This window comes from Nuphar pumila, chromosome 10 (assembly GCF_984573655.1).
Source record: "Nuphar pumila chromosome 10, dmNupPumi1.hap1.1, whole genome shotgun sequence".
NCBI classification, from domain to species: Eukaryota; Viridiplantae; Streptophyta; class Magnoliopsida; order Nymphaeales; family Nymphaeaceae; genus Nuphar; species Nuphar pumila.
The window spans coordinates 57,464,306-57,489,678 of record NC_143258.1 but is presented as its reverse complement, the minus strand read 5'-3'; positions in this window follow the sequence as shown (position 1 = coordinate 57,489,678).

Genomic DNA, 25,373 nt, shown 5'->3' with positions numbered 1-25,373 from the left:
CAATGGTTGGTCTTTCTTAAAGACCTTCAGCCCCTTGAAGAAAACGCAGCCTTGAGCTTCTGTTACACATTTTGAAATTTTTTTCAAATTGAAACTTAATGCTGCCGTTTTCAAAAGGGCTCATCTTGTGATTTTATTTTATTTTTTTACATGTTTCATTTCATTTACCTAAGTTCTAGGTAAAAGATGAAATTTATTTATTTATTTTTTTTTTGGAAGTTCGGCTGTGCCATTTAAGGTTGCCTCCTTCTTTAAAAAAAAAATTATATAAAAAGGAATAAAATAAAAAAATGAGTATTGAAATAAATGAAACTTTTATGGAAATTCCACCTCAACCTACTTTTAAAATCCTTTTGGAAAATAAAGTTTTAATTTGTTTTGGAAAATCTTTTATTTTCAATTGGGGTGCCACATGTGTGTGGGCCCACTAACTATTAAAAAAAAGAGGAATTTGCAAAAATTGGTGCCATCTCCGGGTGGATCCCGCTTGAAAGTAAGAAACATACCTGAGAGTCTGAGTGTGATGCTAGTTCAAGGCGGGTCCCGCTCCATTTATTTGAAGATACGAGATAAAACATTATTTATTTTCAAGAATTTGGAAAAATTGGTTTTTCAGGGCAAAAATATGGATAAAATAAATGTAAAAAATTTTGTAAAGAGATTTAAAATCTTTTTGCAAAAAGTTTTGAGATAAAATCTTTAAAATCAATATCCAAATATCCAGATTGTTTTTTTTGAGAAAAATTTTTGTAATTCAAAGTCCTGGGGGTAAAATGGGAAAGAATGGCAATTTTGAAATCCCAGGGTTAAAAATCAATTTTGAAAAGTTTAAAAATCGAATCTGGATTGACAATTTTGAAAATCAGGAGTTCTGGATCTCAAAATGACATGTTGTGCAGTGAAATGATGCAAAGTGTTCATGCCATGCGATGCAAAAACATATTTCAGTGAAATGTCACTCTGAGCTCGGACTTGGAAATTTTAGCTTTTTGTCCAGAGAAAGGATTTTGAAATTTTGCAATTTGAAGATGTCTCTGAACCTAAATATGAAAATTTTGAGGCTCAAGAATGAAATTTTGGACCTTCTACAAGGTTCAATCTTGGAAAATGACCATTTTACCCTTCATTGCTCCCGGAGAACTGAAATGTGCCGATTGAGGGCGATGTCAAGAAGGTGAGTGAAAATTTGGGGTGTTTACAGAGTGCCAATCGATGAAGATAGCACTGGGTTGCAGTCAGCTTTATGAATATATAGAAGGTGAGGGGTGAGTATGAAGGAGGCTGAAAGGGGGGTTTAGCAGATGTGCAGGGAGTGATGCTGGTACTAAACAAAAGAAAGCAGAGGTTGTGTAAAGGCGAAATACAGCTAAATGTTGTTGTATAGTAGGTGTATGATGGATGTGGGGAGCTGGGCAGCTAATGCATCAGCTGTGTGTGCATAAGGATGTTGTGGAAAATAAAGGGATGATGTGCACAGTGAGTAGGGGGTGATGTGGCTGAAGATCATACTTATGAGGCTATCCATATAGACAGGAATACACTTCTTCCCCAAAACCCTTATTAAAGATAGCATAAGATTATGAAAACATCAGAAAGGAATCATACTTTTGCAGATCTATAGTATAAGAAAACAAAAGCAAGTAAATTACTTCAACCTATCAGTACAAACATTAATATCAAAACGTGAATCAAGTATTACATCAGAGGTCCAAACACCTGACCAAAAATGTGCAACTCAACTAATACAGGGCCGAAAAAGGTATATAAGATACAAGCTAATGTAATTAACTTGATGAACTCAATGTCTAATCGTGAGTAACTAGTGAAAGTAAGAAAACAGGGCTGATGCTATCTATTTTATAAGAAGAGAACTAATTATGTGAATGCAAGATGACATTAAATAAAACCAAATTCATTGTTAAGCTTAGCCATTTACAGAGTATTGATGTCATAATGGATTGAGAAAGTGTGAGCTATTTGTGGGCTTAGTAAGGAAAATTTGTTAACGCAACTGCAGTTGAACCCTATCCATTGTTCAAATACCTCAACAGAGCAATTCTGCTGATCAACTCTTGGCAGATTCACTGGATGGACCTTAATGGACACACCACAAAATGAGAGTTCATGATCGGTCATATATGAATAGCAATTCAGATATAACTTATTGAAGTTCACCATAATTTTGAGATCTGCCCTCCTTCAATACCCAAACTCGTGTAATCAAAGCGACCTTTTTATTCTCACGATAGCATTTGTCAGGAAGATCTCCTATAGCAGGCGGCTCCCAACATTTTCTGTGAACCAAAGCATGAGCGTGCCTATTGATGTCTCCAGTTTTAACCTTGAGTTTTCTGCAGGGTTCATAGTATGTTGGGAGATAAAAAAAAGGATATGGGCGTTGGGATGGAAAAGGTGTATGGGCTGACAAACGCAGCCTGGTAAGGTGGTTATGTTGCTGTAGTATTATACAGAAAGTAGCGAGTATGAAAATATACAGTTAAACCTATGGATGAAGACATATAGCAATTTAAAGCAAGAGGAATAGATAATCTGATGTCATTTAAAGATGCATGAAAAGTTATTACATACAATTGAGGAAATGCACAGAGTCATAACTGAACAACTTACCAGAAGGTATATCTTGTAGCAACCATTCATCTGGACAGGAAGATGTTGTCTGTGACGTCTCATCCAGATCATCGAGAACATAATTAAACCATTCTCCTTCTATACCTTCTTACACATTTAATCTCTTTAATTATTTCCACATTTCAGAAACACAGGCAAATAATTCTATTTAGCCGAGAATCCATGACCACATCAAGGAGAACTAAATCGTATGTGATTGAAAATAAATGTTGCGTATCTCACTCTCCTTAGTGCAGCCTTTGGAAAAACACAAGTGAGAGATTCATTTAACAGAATGAACAGAAATACCATCAAATACTGCTGGGATTGGAAGATCAAATACCATATATATGACCCAATATAAACCTCAGAGGTAAATAAAAAAAAAAATCTACAGAAAGGGAAAGCATGATATGAAACCAAGAGGAGGTATTAGACAGATTGATATTCAAATTATCTAATCCTAAAGAAATTTTAAGAAAAGAGAGAAGAAAGATAAAAAATATATATATACATATAGGAATCAAAGATTCCGTTGATATTGCTTTTCCATAGCCTGAATTTGCTATATGCAAATCAGAGTTATGGAGAATGCGTCAATGGAGTCCCAAAATTGAAAGTCAAGAGAAAAACCAGAGAAATGAAAAGAAGGAAGAAAGAAAGAGAAAGAAAAAGAAAAAAAGGGAGATGGAACGTTTACCTCTGGTTATTGCGAGATTGACCTTCTTTAGATGATGGTAGCGGAGGCGCCAGAGGGAAATTGACCTCCAGTTTGCTGGCAGAGGAGGGCGGATGAAGTTGATCGATGGAATCGGGTGATGGCGTATCAACAAAACTCCAGAAGCAGCAGAACAAAATACAAAGATCTGCTGGATGCTTCAAATTGGTCGATTCCTTTCAATCGAGTGGAAGAACACTGTAGCGAATCGAGGGACCGATCAATTCCTTTAAGCCGGCTAGGGATCAACCAAGGAATTTGGAATAACAAAAAAAAAAGCAAAGGGGAAACGAGCGAAGAAGATCTGAAGACCATTGGGAAGGTGAATGATGGATCATAATAGAGAAGGTGAGAGGGTGAAGAAGCGGTAATGGATTGGAGGAAAGAGAGGGTTATGTACAGGAAAGGGGAGAGGTGAAGACGATGGAGTTTTAGGGTTTCTTGAATCCCCTTTTATGGAGGAAGAAGGAGGATGCGGTTGGGGGATGAAGGGTGAAGATGGGGGTTGTTGGTGATGAGGGGTTGGAAATGGAGGGTCCGACCATGGAGGATGAGAATCGAATGAGGGAGAGAAGGTGGAGGGTCTTCCAAAGAGGCGCCGCCCTCTTTTCTTTGCAAAAGGTTTTCAAAACCCTTAAAACAGGTTTACAACAAGGCCCCTTCTATTTTCGGGTTTTTACCAAAAAAAGGGTTTTTACCAAAAAAAATGTTTTCATAAAACTTGATTTTCAAAAGGTGTTTTTCAAAAAGGCTTTTTGCGAAAGAATGGTTTTTAAAAGTGGTTTTTTAAAAACTATTTTTTTTGTTTCTTTTCTCTTTGTATTTTCCATTTTTTTTGCAATTTTTTGAAAATCCTTAAGTTTTACGGGAAAACAAAGAATAAACATTGATTTTTTGTATTTTTCTGAGAAAATATTTACAAAAGTGTATTTCCGATAACTTCAGGCCATTTTGGGGGAAATTCTTCAGAATAATGAGTTTGGACCTAAGCTTTGAGAATATGTTCGGGTTTTGAAACTCGAATCGAGGAATACAACGTGATGGATCCAAACGGATGTCGAATGGACTATCCGAGCTATTTAAAGAATATTTTAGTATTTTCTGTAATTTTAATAAAAAAGTTTGAACAATGGGACTCAAATTTGGACCTGGACAATGGATCCAGATCCGAAATCAATTTAAACATATAAAATGAATTTAATTTCAGTAAAATTTGAGAAATGAACTGGAATTTAGATTTAAAAATGACTTATTTGCTCAAAAAAATGAATTTAGGGGCAATAAGGGAATATTTAAAAGATTTAGAAAAATTTGGGGTGTTCACAGATGCCCCTCTTTGCTACTAAGCCGGTTGATAGCCGAGCTTAGTGGCAAAGAAAACACTCCAAATTTTGAAAAATGCCCTAGTCAGCAGATCTGAACTGGGTGTGGAAGAATTTGATTTAAAAGACATGGTTTTTCAGATTTAAATCTTTATCCTTGAATGGCTTTTGCAAGACGAAATCCTCGAAAGTGATATGACTGAGTAGAAAATGAGGAAATCGTGATGGGATTTTGGGTGAAGATCCCGAAATGATGAAAGATAAGAATTTTGATCAAGTCTCGTGGGTGAGACAAAATCCGCTTTTTGGAATGACTCAGGCTTAGCCCTTAACCTGGATGGGACAGAGACATATCGAGACGACCTGAATGGGGAAAGGAGTATGTGATCACCTTGATGGGACATTTTTTTGAGAAGACGCCTCATGAGATAAAGCTCAAGTAGGATTTTATTCTGGATGAATATACAAAGTACGGATTCCTCGATGGGAAGAACCATGATGGGACTAGAGGAAAACACCTCGTCGAAACGAGACTCAGGTTTAACCCAAACCTGAAAAAGGAAGGTACCTCGATGTACGAGGTTCAGGCTTAACCCTTAACCTGAAGGGGACGACCATATGGAATCCTCGAGTGAAGAGACCATGATGGGACCTTCGAAGTTTGGACGAACAAATCCGAAAGGGGTTTGCGAAAGGAGGAAGGAAATGGGGTTCCCTAAAGCTTTGAAAAAGGGATGAACTTGGACGTCTCATTCATGAGACTAAATCAGCTTTTGAATTTAATGACCTCTCGCAGGGAGTACAGGTTTTGACCCTTAACCTGAGTGGGAACAACCATACGAATTTCTCAAAACCGTGATGGGACAGGAGAGATACTTCAACTGAATGGGGTAACTCTTCTGGAAGATATAAACAATGCTAGGTTGCACCAAAATGGATATTGAATATTTATTTCATTCTTAGAATATCTAGAAAATTTTGCCAATAAGATGAATTTATAGTTGACTTCAACGCTTGAAAATGTGCATATGCGTGCAAAGATATTCCCTCTTTTACCTAGAGTATTTCCTCCAACGAGGTTAAATTCTCGGTCTTAAGAGTCAAATTCAAAATTTTAGCGCTGATGATTTTCTTCAAGGAAGTTATCCATTTCCCTGATATGAGAAGAGAAGAAATATTCTCAATTTCATAAAAGCAAGTTGTGAAAAGACATTGATAAAAGAATTTTGCATAAGAAAAGATAACTTCTGACAATTTCGGCAGTTTGATATCTGGGTGTTTTTCCATGATGATCTTCTTGCACTCTTTTTGAGTCATTGGGCTTTTTTGGGCTTTTTACATCATCCTTCATTTTGGAGATGTCCTGACTTTTCTCTCTTTTTCAGGGAAGGGTACGTCACAAACTCCTTCATCTTGGAGATGCTTCGATCCTTCTTTTATCTCAGGGATTAAAAGGTCTTTAGATGATAGCTGAAATCAAATATCATTTAGGGTTTGTCGGTAAGTTCATCGCACTCGCCTTCATCTCGACGGTGATCTGAACTTTCCCTTGAAGGATCTTTCACAAACTCCTTCATCTCGATAGATGATCCAAATCTTCTTTGGCCCCGGGGGTCTGCTCGCCTATTCGCCTTCATCTTGACGACAATTGAGAGATCCCTTTTGCAGATATTTGATTGCAACTTTAGAATGAAATGAGAAGACATGGATTTGAGGGGATTCTTTTTATGGCTTAAGATATTTCCACTGCCTGATTGCCAGATAGCTGTCTTTAAACATGCGCCATAGCCATGATCAATATCGATTCGCTTCTGGCTTTTCAACGTCATCGAATATTTATTTCGCTAATCATAGCGAGGACATTTCTCACATCCTTTTGGTTGATCAACAGGAAAAGATTTGAATTTTACCTTTTTCACAAAAAGTTTCACACTTTTGGAAAGAAATACTAGAGGTAAACAGAGGTGATTCTTTTGTGCAGTAAGATTTATTGAAATCAATAAATACTTTTTATCAAATTGGCAAAGTTTTCATGATTTCTATGTGAAATAATCACTTAATATAGATTTTGATGCGACCTTTAGCTGAAACTTTTGAGAAGGAATATTTAGATTTTTGTTTTGACCGAACAGCTCAAAAACAGAATTTTTTGGGAAGTACCAGCTCGAAAGCAGGATTTTAATTGACCGACCAGCTCGAAAGCAGGATTTGTTTGCCCAACCAGCTCGAAAGCAGGATTTTTTGGAAGTACCAGCTCGAAAGCAGGATTTGTTTGCCCGACCAGCTCGAAAGCAGGATTTGATTGCCCGACCAGCTCGAAAGCAGGATTTTTTGTAAGTACCAGCTCGAAAGCAGGATTTGTTTGTCCGACCAGCTCGAAAGCAGGATTTTATGAAAGTACCAGCTCGAAAGCAGGATTTGTTTCACCGACCAGCTCGAAAGCAGGATTTTTTGGAAGTACCAGCTCGAAAGCAGGATTTGATTGCTCGACCATCTCGAAAGAAGGATTTGATTGCCCGACCAGCTCGAAAGCAAGATTTTTGGAAGTACCAGCTCGAAAGCAGAATTTTGGTTGCGCGACCAGCTCGAAAGCAGGATTTGATTGCCCGACCAGCTCGAAAGAAGGATTTTGATTGACCGACCAGCTCGAAAGCAGGATTTTTGGAAGTACCAGCTCGAAAGTAGGATTTTGATTGATCGACCAGCTCGAAAGCAGGATTTGCTTGCCCGACCAGCTCGAAAGCAGGATTTTTTGGAAGTACCAGCTCGAAAGCAGGATTTAATTGCCCGACCAACTCGAAAGCAAGATTTGTTGGGAGTACCAGCTCGAAAGCAGGATTTTGATTGACCGACCAGCTCGAAAGCAGGATTTGTTTGCCCGACCAGCTCAAAAGCAGGATTTGATTGCCCGACCAGCTCGAAAGCAGGATTTTTGGTAAAATGATTGGCATTGATAGAGTTGTGACCCAAAGGTTTGAGAATGAAGGATATTTGATGAGATCGTAACCTGGAGGCTTGAATTTTGATATACATTGATGAATTTGTAACCCGAAGGCTTGAAAAGGATATACATGGATGAATTTGTAACCCGAAGGCTTGACAGTGATAGACATTAATGAGATTGTAACCCGAAGGCTTTGAAATTTTGAGAGATATAGATAAAATTGTGACCCAAAGGCTTGAAAATGATATACTTTGATGAAGTTGCGACCCGAAGGCTTGAAGATGATAGACATTGATAAAATGGTAACCCGAGGGCTTGATAATGAAAGACATTTGATGAATTGATAGACATTTGATGAGAATTTAGGATATAATAGCCAATGATTCAGGTTTATCCCTTAATCTGAAAGGGAAAGAATACCTCGAATGGCCGAGGTTCAGTTTTGTCTCTTAACCTGAAAGGGGAAATTAAAGGATAGAATTTAAGAAAATTAATATAAATTTAGAAAATCAATTTGATGAAACTTGTATTTACAAAAAGGATTCTCATAGGTAACATTATTGCCCCTATGAGAGGTCTCAGGATTATCCCTTATCCTGAATGGAAAAAGAATTTGAAGAAATTTTAAATGAAGAAAAATTGATATAAAATTTTAGAAAGTCAAATGAAGGTTTATGAAACTTTGTATTTACAAAAAAATCCTCATAGGTAGCGTTATTGCTCCTACGAGAGGTTTCAGGATTATCCCTTATTCTGAATGGGAAAAGAATAGAATTTAAGAAAATTTAATGGAGGGAATTTGATATCAATCTAGAAAATCAATAAAGATTGGCAAAATTTGTATTTACAAAAGAATCCTCATAGGTAGCGTTATTGCTCCTACAAGGGGTCTCAGGATTATCCCTTATCTGGAATGGGAACACCTCTGACAACGAGGGTCAGGTTTATCCCTTAACCTGAGCAGGAAAAAGAATAAAATTTAAACAGATAGAAGGAAAATAAAATTTGATGAAAAAAATGGAGAAAATTTTGAGGAAATTTATTTACTTTATAAAAGAATTCTCACAAGTAGCATTTGTTGCTCCTATGAGCGATCTCAGGATTATCCCTTATCTTGAGAAAGAATACCTCGAATGTCGAGGTTTAGGTTTATCCCTTAATCTGAAAGGGGAAAGAATAGAATTTAAGAAAAGAAATTTAGAAAATCAATTTGATGAGACTTGTGTTTGCACAAAGAATTCTCATAGGTAACATCATTGCCCCTACGAGAGGTCTCAGGATTATCCCTTATCCTGAGTGGGAAAAAGAATAAAATTTAAGAAAATTTAATGAAGGAAAATTGATATAAATCTACAAAGAATCAATAAAGATTGGCAAAACGTGTATTTACAAAAGAATTCTCATAGGTAGCGTTATTGCTCCTACGAGGGGTCTCAGGATTATCCCTTATCCTGAATGGGAACACCTTAGACAACGAGGGTCAGGTTTATCCCTTAACCTGAGGGGAAAAATAAGAATAAAGGAAATACCTCATGGGAAAGAGGCATCAGGTTTATCCCTTAACCTGAAAGGGTAAAGGAATTGATAAAATTTAATAGAATTGAGGAAAAACTTGATAAAACATGATAAAACTGATGTAAACTTTGACAAAAATATGAATAAAATGAATAAAACTGATAAAGATATCAAATTAACTGAAAATTTATAAGATTTAAAAGGAAAAGGAGTTTTTCTGATCCTGCCTGCATGGGATCTTGAAAGGAAAATGTTTATTTAAAAGATAAGTGAAAAATCATTTTTGGGAAGAAAGTCCACTATAAGGAGAATGATCAGTGTGAGATCTGATCCTTTTAAAAGGAATCATCATGAGAGATCATCATGAGGGTTAATTTTGAAGATAATGGTTTAAAAAACCCATTTTAAGAAAAATCAAGGTGATAGTTTATTTTGAAGAAGATTAGATCAAAATATTGAATTTTTGATGAACATGACGAAGATTTTGCAGAAATTCTCAAGATTTTTATGATTTTGAAAATCCTTCATAGGTAATATCATTTCTCTCATGATGATGTTTTTAGGATTGTCCATTATTTAAAAAAGAATATGAGAAATACAATTTTTTTTAAAAATATATGCCCCATCGTGGCGAAGGACAGAAGTGTTTGATATCAACAGATATGAAGAAAATTGACATTTCATTGATAGAAAATATTGATAACAACTGAAATATTTACAAGTTTGTTAACCAAAAAGGTCACGAAAGACTGGGACTCAGTTGTCCCTATTAGGTGACTGAAAAGAGAGAAAGCAGAAAAATATTTGACAAGGTTCGAGAAGCTAGGCCATAACGGGTAGCTACTCTTTTTCTTGATCTTCCACCAGCAGCTTTTTGTCAATGCAGTCTTGGACGATGTTTTTGAAAAAAAAGCAGTGCTCGATGTCATGCCCCATCGCCCGATGGAATTTGCAGAACTGATCCTTGAACCTTCCCATAGTCACAGGTGGATCTGCTACCTTGGGAAGTTTAACCATCTCTTTTGTTGTCATATACTCAAGAACTTCTTCAAGTGTTTGCTCTAAGGGTGTAAACTCGCGGTCATATCCCCAACCGTCATGCTTCGGCTTCCCTTGGGGCTTAGACTCTAACTGGATGCTCGAGGGAGGGCTGCCATTCTGCCTGCTGATCCCACTCTTTTGACTGAAACAGTCATCTCTGCCTGACCTGCCAGTGTGGTTCTTTCTGCCACCTCTTTTGTTTTTGCCATTGTTGTTGGAGGAACTGGTAAAAAAGGTACAGTTGGTTTTCTTTTTCACATCCTGACTGCCTCCTGCCAAGGTGATGCCATGATAGGTTCCATTCTCTAATCTCATTTTGAGCCATTCGACTCGCTTTATTAATTTGATGAAAGATTTAGACGGAGAAGTAGAGATCAGACCCTTCAGAGGTTGAGAAAAATTGTTCAAAATTATTGAGAGTGCATGTCCCTCTGATATCGGATCCTTCATCCGGTTGCAGGTAGATCTCCATCTATGAATCAAATCCTTTGCCCTCTCATTGTCATTCTGCTTTAGGTTGAAAAGATGGTTGAGGGTAGGTAGAGCCTCAGTATTGAAGAGAAACCTTTCAATGAACAAGTTGATGACTTTGTCAAATTCTCGCAGTTCAATCGGGTTTATGTGGTCAGCATACCATCTTGCTGCAACTCCCTCCAGACTGCGTGGAAAGCATAGAAATAAAGCCCTATTGTTCTTCTTGAATCGGTTGCACTCGGCGAAAAACGTAGCCAGATGAGCCTTGGGGTTGCCGGTCCCATCAAACTTTATGAATTTACGAGGAAGATCTTCCCAGTTGTCATCTCCTTCTAGGCCGAGATAAAAATTTGCACCGGTGTAGACCTTTTTGCTTTTGTCCTGGGTTTGTAAGTCTTTGATTGCATGAGTCATTTCTCTCATTTGCTCATGCATCGGATCTTCTACTGGGATCTGACCTTTGGCTTTGCTTGTTGACTCGTGCCCCTCATTGACTTTCTTGGGCCGATACAAGGGATTGTGAAAATATGTCGGCTGCTCTTCCTCTGAGTCCTCCTCTGCTGACTCTGAAGTGCTGTCATACTGAACTTGCTTCTTGCTGACTTTTCCCTTGGCTTTGCTTTTAGAAGATATTTTCTCAGGGTTTTCCTCACCCTGTTCAGACATCATTTTGGCCATCACTTTCTGAAACAACTTGTATGTAGCTGAATCAACATTGCTTTCTGCTTCTTGGCCCTGCTGCTTGGATGACCTGGTGGAGTTCATTTCCTCTCCTTCACTGTCGCTTTGCTGTGGTACTGTTTCCTTTCCAGTCCTTGTCCGTACCATGATGAAATGTCAATGTCCTCTCTGAAGGTAAGAATGGGATATTTAGGAAACTTTTGGAGGAAAAATTATGATAAAGGAAGAAATCAAAGTCTGATGAAAATATCCCATTACGAGGGATCGGGTTGTCACCAAAAATTTGTGACAACCGCATTGTTTTTCTGAAAAAAGGATAAACAAATATTTAATTTTGAAAGGGACATATCCTGACAAAAATTTATTTTATCACAAAAGAATTTGAAAGAGGATATTTAAAGAAAAATTTGAAGAATTGCAGGCAGGATCAAAGAATTTGAAGAAATCAGAAGAATAAAGGGAAAAATACTCCTGGGTTTAAAAAAGAGAAAATTTTGAATAATACATACCTAGGGTTTTGAAGAATATAGGGAAGATATAAAATATCATACAATCACAGATATACAAACAAGGATGTACAAGTAGCATTCCCTAAAGTTAACTCTATATGCAATATTTGAAATGGCTGATAGGACCTTTAATCCGAACTCTAAGATTTAGATCATCTGATTCCAATCAAGGTATGCCGATATACTTAAGCCGAAGCTCGAAGTACGTGGCATATAAGATATCTCTTCGGTTCTAAGGTAATGGCTTCCCAACATCCTTGAGCACCTACCAATATACCTCGGACTATGGCCCTTAGGTACGTGGTAGGGGGGCGCGAACCCAAATAAGTGGTCCAGTTGTGAGGCTCTCTCCCAAACTATGGTTCAGTGAGACAGCCCAGCAACGTGAAGACCGGGACAATATAGGTAGGGATGTTTTCAAAATATGATCAACATGCAGATAAAATCAGAAAGCTCTAATGCAAGTCCTAAAGAGATAGATTAAAATGAAAAGAAGCATACACTTGCATTCATTGTTTACATTCAATCCCTAGAATTGAGGAGAGTTGTATTGAAGACCTAAGTCTAATGTGAACATGGATATAATCTCCTCAATATGGTCCTACCAAAACATGCTTAGATCCTATATGCAATGATGTCAGCTTAGGACAGAGTCTAGGCTCCTAAGGTTTGCATGGAAAATGTAGCTGACATAAAGAATAAAGACTTAGAAAATATTAAAGCAAAGCAAAGGCATAGATTCAACAGGACGAAGACGAGTCCCATCACGGTCGCCAAAACTGTGATCATCGCAAAATTTTTCCTCTTTCGTTGTTTCTCTCTCTTCCTACTCTTTTCCTTTTCCAACCTCTATTTTCCTCCTTTTTGAAGGGAGAAAGATAAAAGAAAGAAAAGAAAGAGAGAAGAGAAAAGAAGAGGAAGAGAAGAGAGGAATTCTTTTGCGCGGTCTCACTTGACCTATATTTGAAAATATTTAGCAAATAACTCGCCTCCGTTTTGAAAATATTACGGGAAGATGGAGAGACAGGATTCGCTCGTCGGTACGAGGTTCGACCATTCTTGGCGCCTTTACCAGGGGTAATCGAACCAAGGATCGAATCTATGCCTTTTGCTTTGCCTAAATATAATCTAAGAATTTATTCTAATTCTAAATGCACAAAGAATCATGCTTGTGCAATGTATGCTCTTTTTGAAAATTGATTGAGAAATTTCCAAGTATTCTGAGATGAACTTGATGATGAAGTGAAGAAACGATTAAATCTAACTTTAGAACTTGAGATAGATCAGAGAAGTTCTAAGTCTTTTCAGGATTGGATCAGAGTTTGGAAGAATAAATCTTGATTTGGAAAAAGAATGATCTAAAGCTTTTGGAAATGAAAGGAAATGAAGTTTCAAAGTCAGAAATGGACTTTGAATGAATTTAGGAGAAGAAGATGAAGTTTTCGAAGTGATATTGAATTTGAATTTTAGAATGAACTTGGGAAAATCAAAATGGTATTTAAGAATAGAAATGGATTTAGGAATTCAAATGAGATCTGGAAATGGACTTGGATTTGAAATCCAGATTTTGAAATTAGATAAAAAATGGATTTAAGATCTGGGATCTAGGATCCGGTGTAAAATTGGGTTTTGGATCCTAAGATGGATTTGGATCTGAAGTCTGGACCCAAAAGTGGAATTGGATTTTGGATCCTAAAGTAGATTTGGATCTGAAGTCTGGGATCCAATGTAGAGTTCGGTTCTGGATCCTAAAATGGATTTTGGATCTAAAGTCTGAGATCCAATGTATAGTTGGACTCTGGACCCTAAGATGGAATTGGATATGAAGTCTAAGATCCAAAGTAGAATTTGGTTCTGGATCCTAAATGGATTTGGATCTGAAGTCTCAGATCCAAGGTGAAATAGGATTCTGGATCCTATAAGGAAATTGGATCTGAAGTCTGAGATCCAAAAGTGGAATTGGATTCTGGATCCTAAAATGGAATTGGATCTGAAGTCTGAGATCCAATATGAGTGTTGAATCCTGGATCCTAAAATGAATTTGGACTTTGTTAAATTCAGAAGATGAATCAAGAACTTCCAGTTTTTAAAAAAAATGAAATTTAGAATATAAATGAATTTCAAAGTCAAATTAGACCTTGAGTTTTGAAGTTTGAATTTTGAAATTTAGAAAATAAAGGGAATCTCAAAGTTAAATTGAACTTTGGATTTGATTTGGAGTATTTAAATATAGATGAATTTGGAATTTCAAAGTCAAATTGAACTTTGAAAATCCGATTTGAAATTTGAATATAAAATGATTTTGAAATCTCAAAGTTAGATTGAACTTTGAGATTTACAAATAAAATAGAATTTTGAAAATTGAAAGAATGAATTGGATTTGATAAGGATTGGAGATAGATTAGAAGAAAGTATTTACATTACTTGGAGTTTTTGAAGAAGAAATTTTGGAAATATGATGCAATTCTATCCTAAATGATGAATGAATTTAAAATTTTGAAATTGGATTTTGAAAAGCTATTTCATTCTTTAAATGAATTTAAAATAAGATTGAAGATATAATACATCCTTGACTATGGTCATTGAATGTATTATATAATAATCTATATTTAAATTCAAGAGAAGAATGAAACACATTTGGTGTTTTTATAGAATTAAAAATGAAATTAACTCTCAATATACCCTGACTATGGCCATTGGTATATATTTTGAATTAATTTTAAGTTAAATTCTGATAAAAGAAGAAAATATTTAAGGAAAATATGATGAATTTTGAAAATGGATCCAGTGTAGATCCAGTGTTATTTCATAAAAGATAAAAATCCCAAGTCTTGTTTACATCCCGACTATGGCCGTTGATGTAAATCATCAACTTAGGATTAATTACCTCTTACAAAATGATGCCCGTGTCATTCGTGTTTCACCATTGTGAGAATTTGAGAAATAAAGGCAAAAATGCATGAAAACAAGCAATTCATGATGTTTACAATGCTCATTCATTCTAATCTAAAGCGGGAAATGTAAATTCTCATTAATATCTAACTATTACAATACATGAAATTGAATTTACAACTCCAAATAATGATCTTTTCCTCATATTTCCTGCAAAACACTTGGTTAGTATGAAAAATAAAAAAAAATGTATATAGATGTCAATGGTAAAACACTCATATGCCAAGATGTATACGATGAAGAAGATGGGAGGGGATATATATATACTTGTATTCATATATACAGGCATATCTATCTATATATATGTATATATATAGGTATATGCATAATCATATATATATATATATATATGTATATATTACACATGATGTACTGACAGCATAGGTGTTGATGAAGAAAAAAAAATATAACAAGGAAGGAGATATACAATGTAAAATGATTCTGAGAGGGAATGACATAGACATATGTGCAGCTGAGAGGTAGATGCTTGCAAGATAATGGAAGTGCAGGGAAAATGGTGGAGATGTGTGATTCCGTGGGAAAAGCTAAGATGTTGAAGACGCCATCAGTTGCAGCAGCATTCTTTATTACAATAAGTGACCAAATGAAATCACAATAGTATGAACATACGGCTGTGGAGATCAAAAAGTGCCATCATAGTAGTGCCTAAAACACCACTTTAGGTGACAATACGGGTGCATGTTGCTGCGTAGCAGATGTCACATGCGACTGGAATGAAGGTGGGCTGAAGGGAAGGTATACAAATACCAACTTGACAGGTAGTGGAGTGCCAATCGATGAAGATAGCACTGGGTTGCAGTCAGCTTTATGAATATATAGAAGGTGAGGGGTGAGTATGAAGGAGGCTGAAAGGGGGGTTTAGCAGATGTGCAGGGAGTGATGCTGGTACTAAACAAAAGAAAGCAGAGGTTGTGTAAAGGCGAAATACAGCTAAATGTTGTTGTATAGTAGGTGTATGATGGATGTGGGGAGCTGGGCAGCTAATGCATCAGCTGTGTGTGCATAAGGATGTTGTGGAAAATAAAGGGATGATGTGCACAGTGAGTAGGTGGTGATGTGGCTGAAGATCATACTTATGAGGCTATCCATATAGACAGGAATACACTTCTTCCCCAAAACCCTTATTAAAGATAGCATAAGATTATGAAAACATCAGAAAGGAATCATACTTTTGCAGATCTATAGTATAAGAAAACAAAAGCAAGTAAATTACTTCAACCTATCAGTACAAACATTAATATCAAAACGTGAATCAAGTATTACATCAGAGGTCCAAACACCTGACCAAAAATGTGCAACTCAACTAATACAGGGCCGAAAAAGGTATATAAGATACAAGCTAATGTAATTAACTTGATGAACTCAATGTCTAATCGTGAGTAACTAGTGAAAGTAAGAAAACAGGGCTGATGCTATCTATTTTATAAGAAGAGAACTAATTATGTGAATGCAAGATGACATTAAATAAAACCAAATTCATTGTTAAGCTTAGCCATTTACAGAGTATTGATGTCATAATGGATTGAGAAAGTGTGAGCTATTTGTGGGCTTAGTAAGGAAAATTTGTTAACGCAACTGCAGTTGAACCCTATCCATTGTTCAAATACCTCAACAGAGCAATTCTGCTGATCAACTCTTGGCAGATTCACTGGATGGACCTTAATGGACACACCACAAAATGAGAGTTCATGATCGGTCATATATGAATAGCAATTCAGATATAACTTATTGAAGTTCACCATAATTTTGAGATCTGCCCTCCTTCAATACCCAAACTCGTGTAATCAAAGCGACCTTTTTATTCTCACGATAGCATTTGTCAGGAAGATCTCCTATAGCAGGCGGCTCCCAACATTTTCTGTGAACCAAAGCATGAGCGTGCCTATTGATGTCTCCAGTTTTAACCTTGAGTTTTCTGCAGGGTTCATAGTATGTTGGGAGATAAAAAAAAGGATATGGGCGTTGGGATGGAAAAGGTGTATGGGCTGACAAACGCAGCCTGGTAAGGTGGTTATGTTGCTGTAGTATTATACAGAAAGTAGCGAGTATGAAAATATACAGTTAAACCTATGGATGAAGACATATAGCAATTTAAAGCAAGAGGAATAGATAATCTGATGTCATTTAAAGATGCATGAAAAGTTATTACATACAATTGAGGAAATGCACAGAGTCATAACTGAACAACTTACCAGAAGGTATATCTTGTAGCAACCATTCATCTGGACAGGAAGATGTTGTCTGTGACGTCTCATCCAGATCATCGAGAACATAATTAAACCATTCTCCTTCTATACCTTCTTACACATTTAATCTCTTTAATTATTTCCACATTTCAGAAACACAGGCAAATAATTCTATTTAGCCGAGAATCCATGACCACATCAAGGAGAACTAAATCGTATGTGATTGAAAATAAATGTTGCGTATCTCACTCTCCTTAGTGCAGCCTTTGGAAAAACACAAGTGAGAGATTCATTTAACAGAATGAACAGAAATACCATCAAATACTGCTGGGATTGGAAGATCAAATACCATATATATGACCCAATATAAACCTCAGAGGTAAATAAAAAAAAAAATCTACAGAAAGGGAAAGCATGATATGAAACAAAGAGGAGGTATTAGACAGATTGATATTCAAATTATCTAATCCTAAAGAAATTTTAAGAAAAGAGAGAAGAAAGATAAAAAAATATATATATACATATAGGAATCAAAGATTCCGTTGATATTGCTTTTCCATAGCCTGAATTTGCTATATGGAAATCAGAGTTATGGAGGATGCGTCAATGGAGTCCCAAAATTGAAAGTCAAGAGAAAAACCAAGGAAATGAAAAGAAGGAAGAAAGAAAGAGAAAGAAAAAGAAAAAAAGAAAAAAAAGAAAAAAAGGGAGATGGAACGTTTACCTCTAGTTATTGCGAGATTGACCTTCTTTAGATGATGGTAGCAGAGGCGCCAGAGGGAAATTGACCTCCAGTTTGCTGGCAGGGGAGGGCGGATGAAGTTGATCGATGGAATCGGGTGATGGCGTATCAACAAAACTCCAGAAGCAGCAGAACAAAATACAAAGATCTGCTGGATGTATCAGATTGGTCGATTCCTTTCAATCGAGTGGAAGAACACTGTAGCGAATCGTGGGACTGATCGATTCCTTTCAGCCGGCTAGGGAATAACCAAGGAATTTGGAATAACAAAAAAAAAGCAAAGGGGAAACGAGCGAAGAAGATCAGAAGACCATTGGGAATGTGAATGATGGATCATAATAGAGAAGGTGAGAGGGTGAAGAAGTGGTAATGGTTTGGAGGAAAGAGAGGGTTATGTACCGGAAAGGGGAGAGGTGAAGACGATGGAGTTTTAGGGTTTCTTGAATCCCCTTTTAAGGAGGAAGAAGGAGGATGCGGTTGTGGGATGAAGGGTGAAGATGGGGGTTGTTGGTGATGAGGGGTTGGAAATGGAGGGTCCGGCCATGGAGGATGAGAATCGAATGAGGGAGAGAAGGTGGAGGGTCTTCCAAAGAGGCGCCGCCCTCTTTTCTTTGCAAAAGGTTTTCAAAACCCTTAAAACAGGTTTACAACAAGGCCCCTTCTATTTTCGGGTTTTTACCAAAAAAAGGGTTTTTACCAAAAAAAATGTTTTCATAAAACTTGATTTTCAAAAGGTGTTTTTCAAAAAGGGTTTTTGTGAAAGAATGGTTTTTAAAAGTGGTTTTTTAAAAACTAATTTTTTTGTTTATTTTCCATTTTTTTTTGCAATTTTTTGAAAATCCTAAAGTTTTACGGGAAAACAAAGAATAAACATTGATTTTTTTATTTTTCTGAGAAAATATTTACAAAAGTGTATTTCCGATAACTTCAGGCCATTTTGGGGGAAATTCTTCAAAATAATGAGTTTGGACCTAAGCTTTGAGAATATGTTCGGGTTTTGAAACTCGAATCGAGAAATACAACGTGATGGATCCAAACGGATGTCGAATGGACTATCTGACATATTTAAAGACTATTTTAGTATTTTCTGTAATTTTAATAAAAAAGTTTGAACAATGGGACTCAGATTTGGATCTGGACAATGGATCCAGATCCGAAATCAATTTAAACATATAAAATGAATTTAATTTCAGTAAAATTTGAGAAATGAACTGGAATTTAGATTTAAAAATGACTCATTTGCTCAAAAAAATGAATTTAGGGGCAATAAGGGAATATTTAAAAGATTTTGAAAAAATTTGGGGTGTTCACAGGATCCTCCACCTCCACCCCCAGTTCATCCACGTCTTCTGCGTGAATACTTCATTCCCACAGATTATGTTCAGGCATCCTGCATTCGGAGACCCGATGTCGGAGCGCCACATTATGAGATTAAGGCCAGCATTATTCAGATGCTCCCATCTTTTTATGGCCTTAGTCATGAAGATCTCTACCGACATTTAGATGAAATCCTCGAAATCTGTTCTACTGTAAAGATACAGAATTTCGATGATGATGCTTTGAGGTTGACTCTATTTCCTTTCTCATTGAAGGACAAAGCCAAGTATTGGCTAAAGTCCTTAGATTCTGTAGAAATAGAGTCCTGGGATCAGTTGCAATAGGAGTTTCTTCGGAAATACTTTCCCATTGGTCGTACAAACCAATATCGTAGAGCCATCACTAGCTTTTCAGAGCTAGATGGTAGCGCTTTCATGAGACCTGGGAGAGAATGAAGGATCTCCTCAAAAAATGTCCCTATCATCAAGTGCCGAAATGGCAACTGGTGCAGAGCTTCTACGATGGATTGTCTGACAAGAATTGTCAGATGATCGACTCTTCATGTGGAGGGACATTCATGCTGAAGAGCGAGGATGAAGCATGGAGGTTATTTGATACATTGGCCGAGAATTCCCTCCACCATGCTTCGAGTTCTCATTCGGATAGAGCCACACCCAACATTCAGAAGAAAGCTGGTGTTCTTGAGATTGGTCCATCTATTGCACTACAGTGCAAGGTAGACATGATTGCTCAGAAGCTGGACCAGCTTCTCTCAAGACCATCCACTACACAGCAGGTGTGTACTCTTTGTTCCAGTCCGGCACACGATATCACTGAGTGCCCTTCGGCAACTCAGTATCCTGAGTTTGTTCAAGAACAAGTTTAGGCAGCTCAGGGTTACGTCAGACCGTCGAATAACCCATTTTCATCGACATATAATCCGGGTTGGCGTAACCACCCCAATTTTTCATGGAAGAATCCACAGTTTTCCATGCAGATGCCTACATCCTCTCAGCCAGCTCGACAACCATCTTTTACTCAGCCATTCCAGAGGTCGAGCTATTCTCAGTCTTCCTCAGTCCCTCCCTCGATTCAGCAGGAGTCTGCCCCGCAGACTTCTTTTGAGGAGAGACTTCTCCAGGCATTCCAAGAGGTGAAAACCTCTAATCAGAACGCCTTCGAGAAGTGTAGCTAGATATTGAGCTCACATACACAGTCCATTACGAAGTTAGAGTCGCAAATGGGACATTTAGCTAAGGCTATTAGTAGGAGACCCGAGGGTACATTGCTGAGTCAGGCTGTCATGAACCCGAAGGGCAAGGACCAGATGATTGGAGGCCTGTTTCATACTGAGACACAGCAGCAGGCCAAATCTGTTATGGCCCTGAGAAGTGGACGTGAGTATCACGTCGAGAGCAGAGAGAGAGAGTAAAGAGAGGATAGAGGAGCCAGAGACCATTGTTTCACCTACGTCGGCTCAGCCATCATTATCATCCCCATCCCCATCATCATCTTCATCTTCAGTGCAGAAGAAGGATAGGAGTGAGTCTTCTCACAAAGAGGAGGAGCCAACAGAGTATATTCCCCCACCACCCTATCCCAAAGCATTAGAGTCTCCCGGGTTTAGAGGGAAGCAAGGTGCGAAGATCCAGGACATGCTTGACATCTTCAAGCATGTGCAGATCAACCTACCTTTGCTCGATGTGATTCAGCAGGTGCCGGCATATGCCAAATTCCTGAAGGAGCTATGTACGCAGAAGCGAAAATCTACAGAGAGAGTTCCTAACAGGGTCCATCTGACTGAGTAGGTGAGTTCAGTACTTCAGCATCAGACACCACCAAAGCTCAAGGACCCTGGAGCCCATATCATTGCTTGTACTATAGGGAACATCCGGATAGAACGCGCATTGCTCGATCTTGGAGCAAGCGTGAACATTCTGCCTGGGTATTTCTTTGATTCTTTCGGGCTAGGAGAGATGAGATCGCCTCCAATTACACTGCAGCTGGTAGATCATTCTGTCAAGGTACCGAGAGGTGTCTTGGAGGATGTGCTAGTTAAAGTGGATGATTTTTATTTCCCAGTCGATTTCATTATTCTTGATATGAAAGGAGTAGACAGCCAGCACCAGACTCCGATTATTTTAGGCAGACCATTCCTGGCAACTGCCAATGCGTACATCAATTGTAGGACCGGAGCCATGGATCTCTCATTCGGCAATAGGAAGGTCAAGCTGAATATTTTCAATGCTGCGATGGGACCAGCAGGAGACATGGACTACTTTTATGTAGATATTGCACATGAGTTAGTGGAGGAGCAGCCCGAGTTGTATATTACTGAAGATTCTTTAGATTTGTACCATATAGAGAAGAATAGTGGTATAGATAATGTAGATGTGTCTAGAGTGTCGTCAGAGAGACCACCTTGGGGAGCCATCATTGAGACTCTCCCACCACTCGCGGAGACCCCCGCCAAATCGTCGATCGAGTCACCTCCAAAACTTGAGTTGAAACCCTTACCGGATTCACTCAAGTATGCATACCTTTGAGATAATGAGACTCTGCCTGTGATCATCTCGTCCCTGCTCACTGAGGAGCAGGAGCAGAGATTGCTGACTATTGTTCGAGAGCACAAGGCAGCGATTGGATGGGGAGTTGCTGATTTGAAAGGGATTGATCCTTCATTCTGTATGCATAGAATTCATTGTAATAAGGAAGTCAAGCCAGTTAGGGATATGCAGAGAAGGCTAAATCCCAACATGAAGGAAGTGGTGAAGAACGAGGTGGTGAAGTGGTTGGATGCCGTAATCATTTACCCTATTTCTGATAGCCAATGGGTCAGTCCGATTCAGGTTGTGCCAAAGAAGTCAGGACTCACTGTGGTCGAGAACGAGAAGGGTGAGAGAATTCCGATGAGAACCACCACAGGATGGCGAGTCTGTATCGATTATCGGAAGCTGAATGTGGCAACTAGGAAAGATCATTTCCCATTGCCATTCATTGACCAGATCTTAGAAAGGCTCGCTGGACAGAGCTACTACTGCTTTCTAGATGGATATTCAGGATACAATCAGGTAGCTGTCCATCTTGACGACCAGGAGAAGACTACATTTACATGTCCTTATGGCACCTTCGCATTTAGACGTATGCCGTTCGGGCTCTGCAATGCCCCGGCCACTTTTCAGAGGTGCATGCTTGCTATTTTCTCGAACATGATAGATGATGTGATGGAAGTTTTCATGGATGACTTTTCAGTGTACGGCTCTTCTTTTGAAGATTGCCTCCAAAAACTTACTCGAGTACTGAGTAGGTGTGCGGAGACAAATCTTGTCCTGAGTTGGGAAAAGAGCCATTTTATGGTCCAGGAAGGGATTGTTCTTGGACACATTGTGTCCAAGCATGGTATTGAGGTTGACAGAGCAAAGGTGGAATCCATTTCCCATTTGACTCCACCCACCTCTGTGAGGCAGATTCGATCATTTTTAGGGCATGCGGGATTTTATAGGCGGTTCATAAAAGATTTCAGCAAAATCTCTCGACCGCTTTGCACTTTATTGGAGAAAGATCAGCCCTTTGTTTTTAGCGAGGATTGTTTGAAGGACTTTGAGATTCTCAAAGAGGCCTTGATTACTGCACCCATTTTGAGACCTCCGGATTGGACTCTCCCATTTGAGATTATGTGCGATGCATCTGATTATGCTATGGGTGCTATTTTAGGACAACGCATTGATAGGAAGCCCTATGTGATCTACTACGCTAGTAGAACTCTGTCTGATGCTCAGATGAATTATACTACGATAGAGAAGGATCTACTTTCGGTAGTTTTCGCATTGGACAAATTTAGGTCTTATTTACTCGGTTCGAAGGTGGTTGTCTATTCTGACCATGCTGCATTGAAATATCTGTTGAATAAGAAAGACACCAAACCGAGATTGATTCGTTGGGTTCTATTGCTACAGGAGTTTGATCTCGAGATTCGAGATAAGAAGGGAAGCGAAAATGTAGTAGCAGACCATCTTTCTAGACTGATCGTGGAGACCACGCAGGATCAGAGGCCGATTAGCGATTCTTTCCCCGATGAGCAGATCATGACAGTTAGGACATCGCAGTTACCCTGGTTTGCAGATATTGTGAACTATCTGGTTTCAAGGCAGATACCTGAGCATTGGAATAAGAATGAGCGTGAGAGATTCCTATCTCAGGTGAGGCACTATTATTGGGATAAACCAGAATTGTTCAGATATTGTGCAGACCAGATCATTAAGAGATGTGTTCCGGAGGAGGAGTACCAGTCCATTCTGATTTTTTCCCATTTATCAGCCTGTGGAGGGCATTTTAGTAGTAGGAAGACGACTGCAAAGGTTTTGCAGTCAGGATTTTATTGGCCCACACTCCACAGGGATGCTCATGAGTTCTGTAGGCGATGTATTCGATGTCAGCAGATTGGGAACATTTCCAAGAGGGACATGATGCCCTTGCTTCCGATTTTGATAGTCGAGATTTTTGATGTTTGGGGCATTGATTTCATGGGACCATTTCCGCCTTCATTCAGAAATTTATACATTCTGGTGGTGGTTGATTATGTGTCCAAGTGGGTCGAGGCTGTGGCAACCAAGACCAATGATCACAAAGTAGTGCTTAAGTTCATTAAGCACAACATTTTCAGTTGTTTTGGTGTGCCACGTGCGATGACTAGCGATGGTGGCAAGCATTTTAGGAATGTACAGATAGCTTCTCTTCAGAGAAGATATTCTATCAATCATAGATTCACCACTCCATATCATTTGCAGACTAGTGGACAGGTTGAAGTGTCCAATAGGGAGATTAAGCGAATTTTAGAAAAGACAGTTCGCCCGGACCGCAAGGATTGGTCCCAGCGCTTAGATGATGCACTTTGGGCATATAGAACTGCATTTAAGTCTCCCATTGACATGTCCCCATATCGCCTTGTATTCGGGAAAGCATGCCATCTTCCTATCGAGCTAGAGCATAGAGCGTATTGGGCTATCAAGAAATTGAATTTTGACCTCACCCAGGCTGGCAAAGAGAGAGCATTGCAGCTCTCAGAATTAGAGGAACTCAAGAATGATGCATATGAGAATGCCAAATTATACAAAGCTCGCACGAAAGCATTTCATGATAAGTATATTGTCAGGAAAGTGTTTGAGCTAGATCAGAAAGTGTGGCTATACAATTCTCGTTTGCATTTATTCCTAGGGAAGTTGAGATCGAGATGGACAGGTCCGTACATTGTGAAAGAAGTATTTCCCCATGGAGCAGTGACATTATTCGATTCTATGTCCCAAGTAACATTCAAGGTGAATGGGCAAAGATTAAAGCCCTTTATTTCAGATTCCTTGCAGGATGGTGAGTGTGAGATAGTGCATCTCACGAAGGCATGAGGATTCGACCAGAGGGATGTATCATATGTACATTAGTTAGTTTTTCATTTCAGTATTTTCTTTATTCAGTATTTTATTTCATATTTGCTAACTTTTGTTTTGATGTATGCAGGATGAATTTAACACTTAGTGTATCAATTACCAGGTACAGAGAAGAGCTCTCAAAGAATTCAAAGATCAGATGAAATTCAACTTCAGAAGCTGAGAGCAGATCAGGTTGTATCTATCCTTTCTCCCATATTCTTATTGTCTTTTAGGGTGCATGGGTATTGTACTGTTATATTTTGTATGCCACTAGGGACAGTGTCATTCAAGCATGGGGGGGTGGTTTAGATGCATGCACACAAAAATTTCAATTTTTTTTTTTATGACTGGTAATTCAAGTAGGCAGTTGAGAACAAGTTGTAGCATATATGATTGTTTTTGGCATAATCTAACAGTTTATAAATTTTTAAGCCCCATAAATTTTTTTTTTCTGAACTGAGTCAAATAGAGTAGTTATTTATGAGAAAATTCAAAGAAAAGATAGTATTTGATTGTTAGAAAATTTTGAATCACTTTAGTATAAGTATGCACAGTATGTTTTGTGAAAGAAATAAGCAATGGAAAGATGTTTTTTGAAAAATGAGTTTAAAAGAATAGAGCTATGTTTAGTTGTTGATTTCTTCGTGAATCCTAGTAGTGGAACTGAGACACGAGATGAAGTGTTTGAGTCTCTTAACGAAAAGGAACGAAGGAGATCATCTTCTTGTCTAGTTAATATCTGTGGCCTTTGTAGTTCGAGTAAGTAGAATCTGAAGGGTGTTTTACACCTGGTGCCCCAAAGCCAGCTGGTTTGGGAGCCACCGGTTCGAAAGCTTGTTACATGGACTGCATAGAAAGCCTAAGAGATAGAGACATTGCACATGACGAGAGGAAGACTAT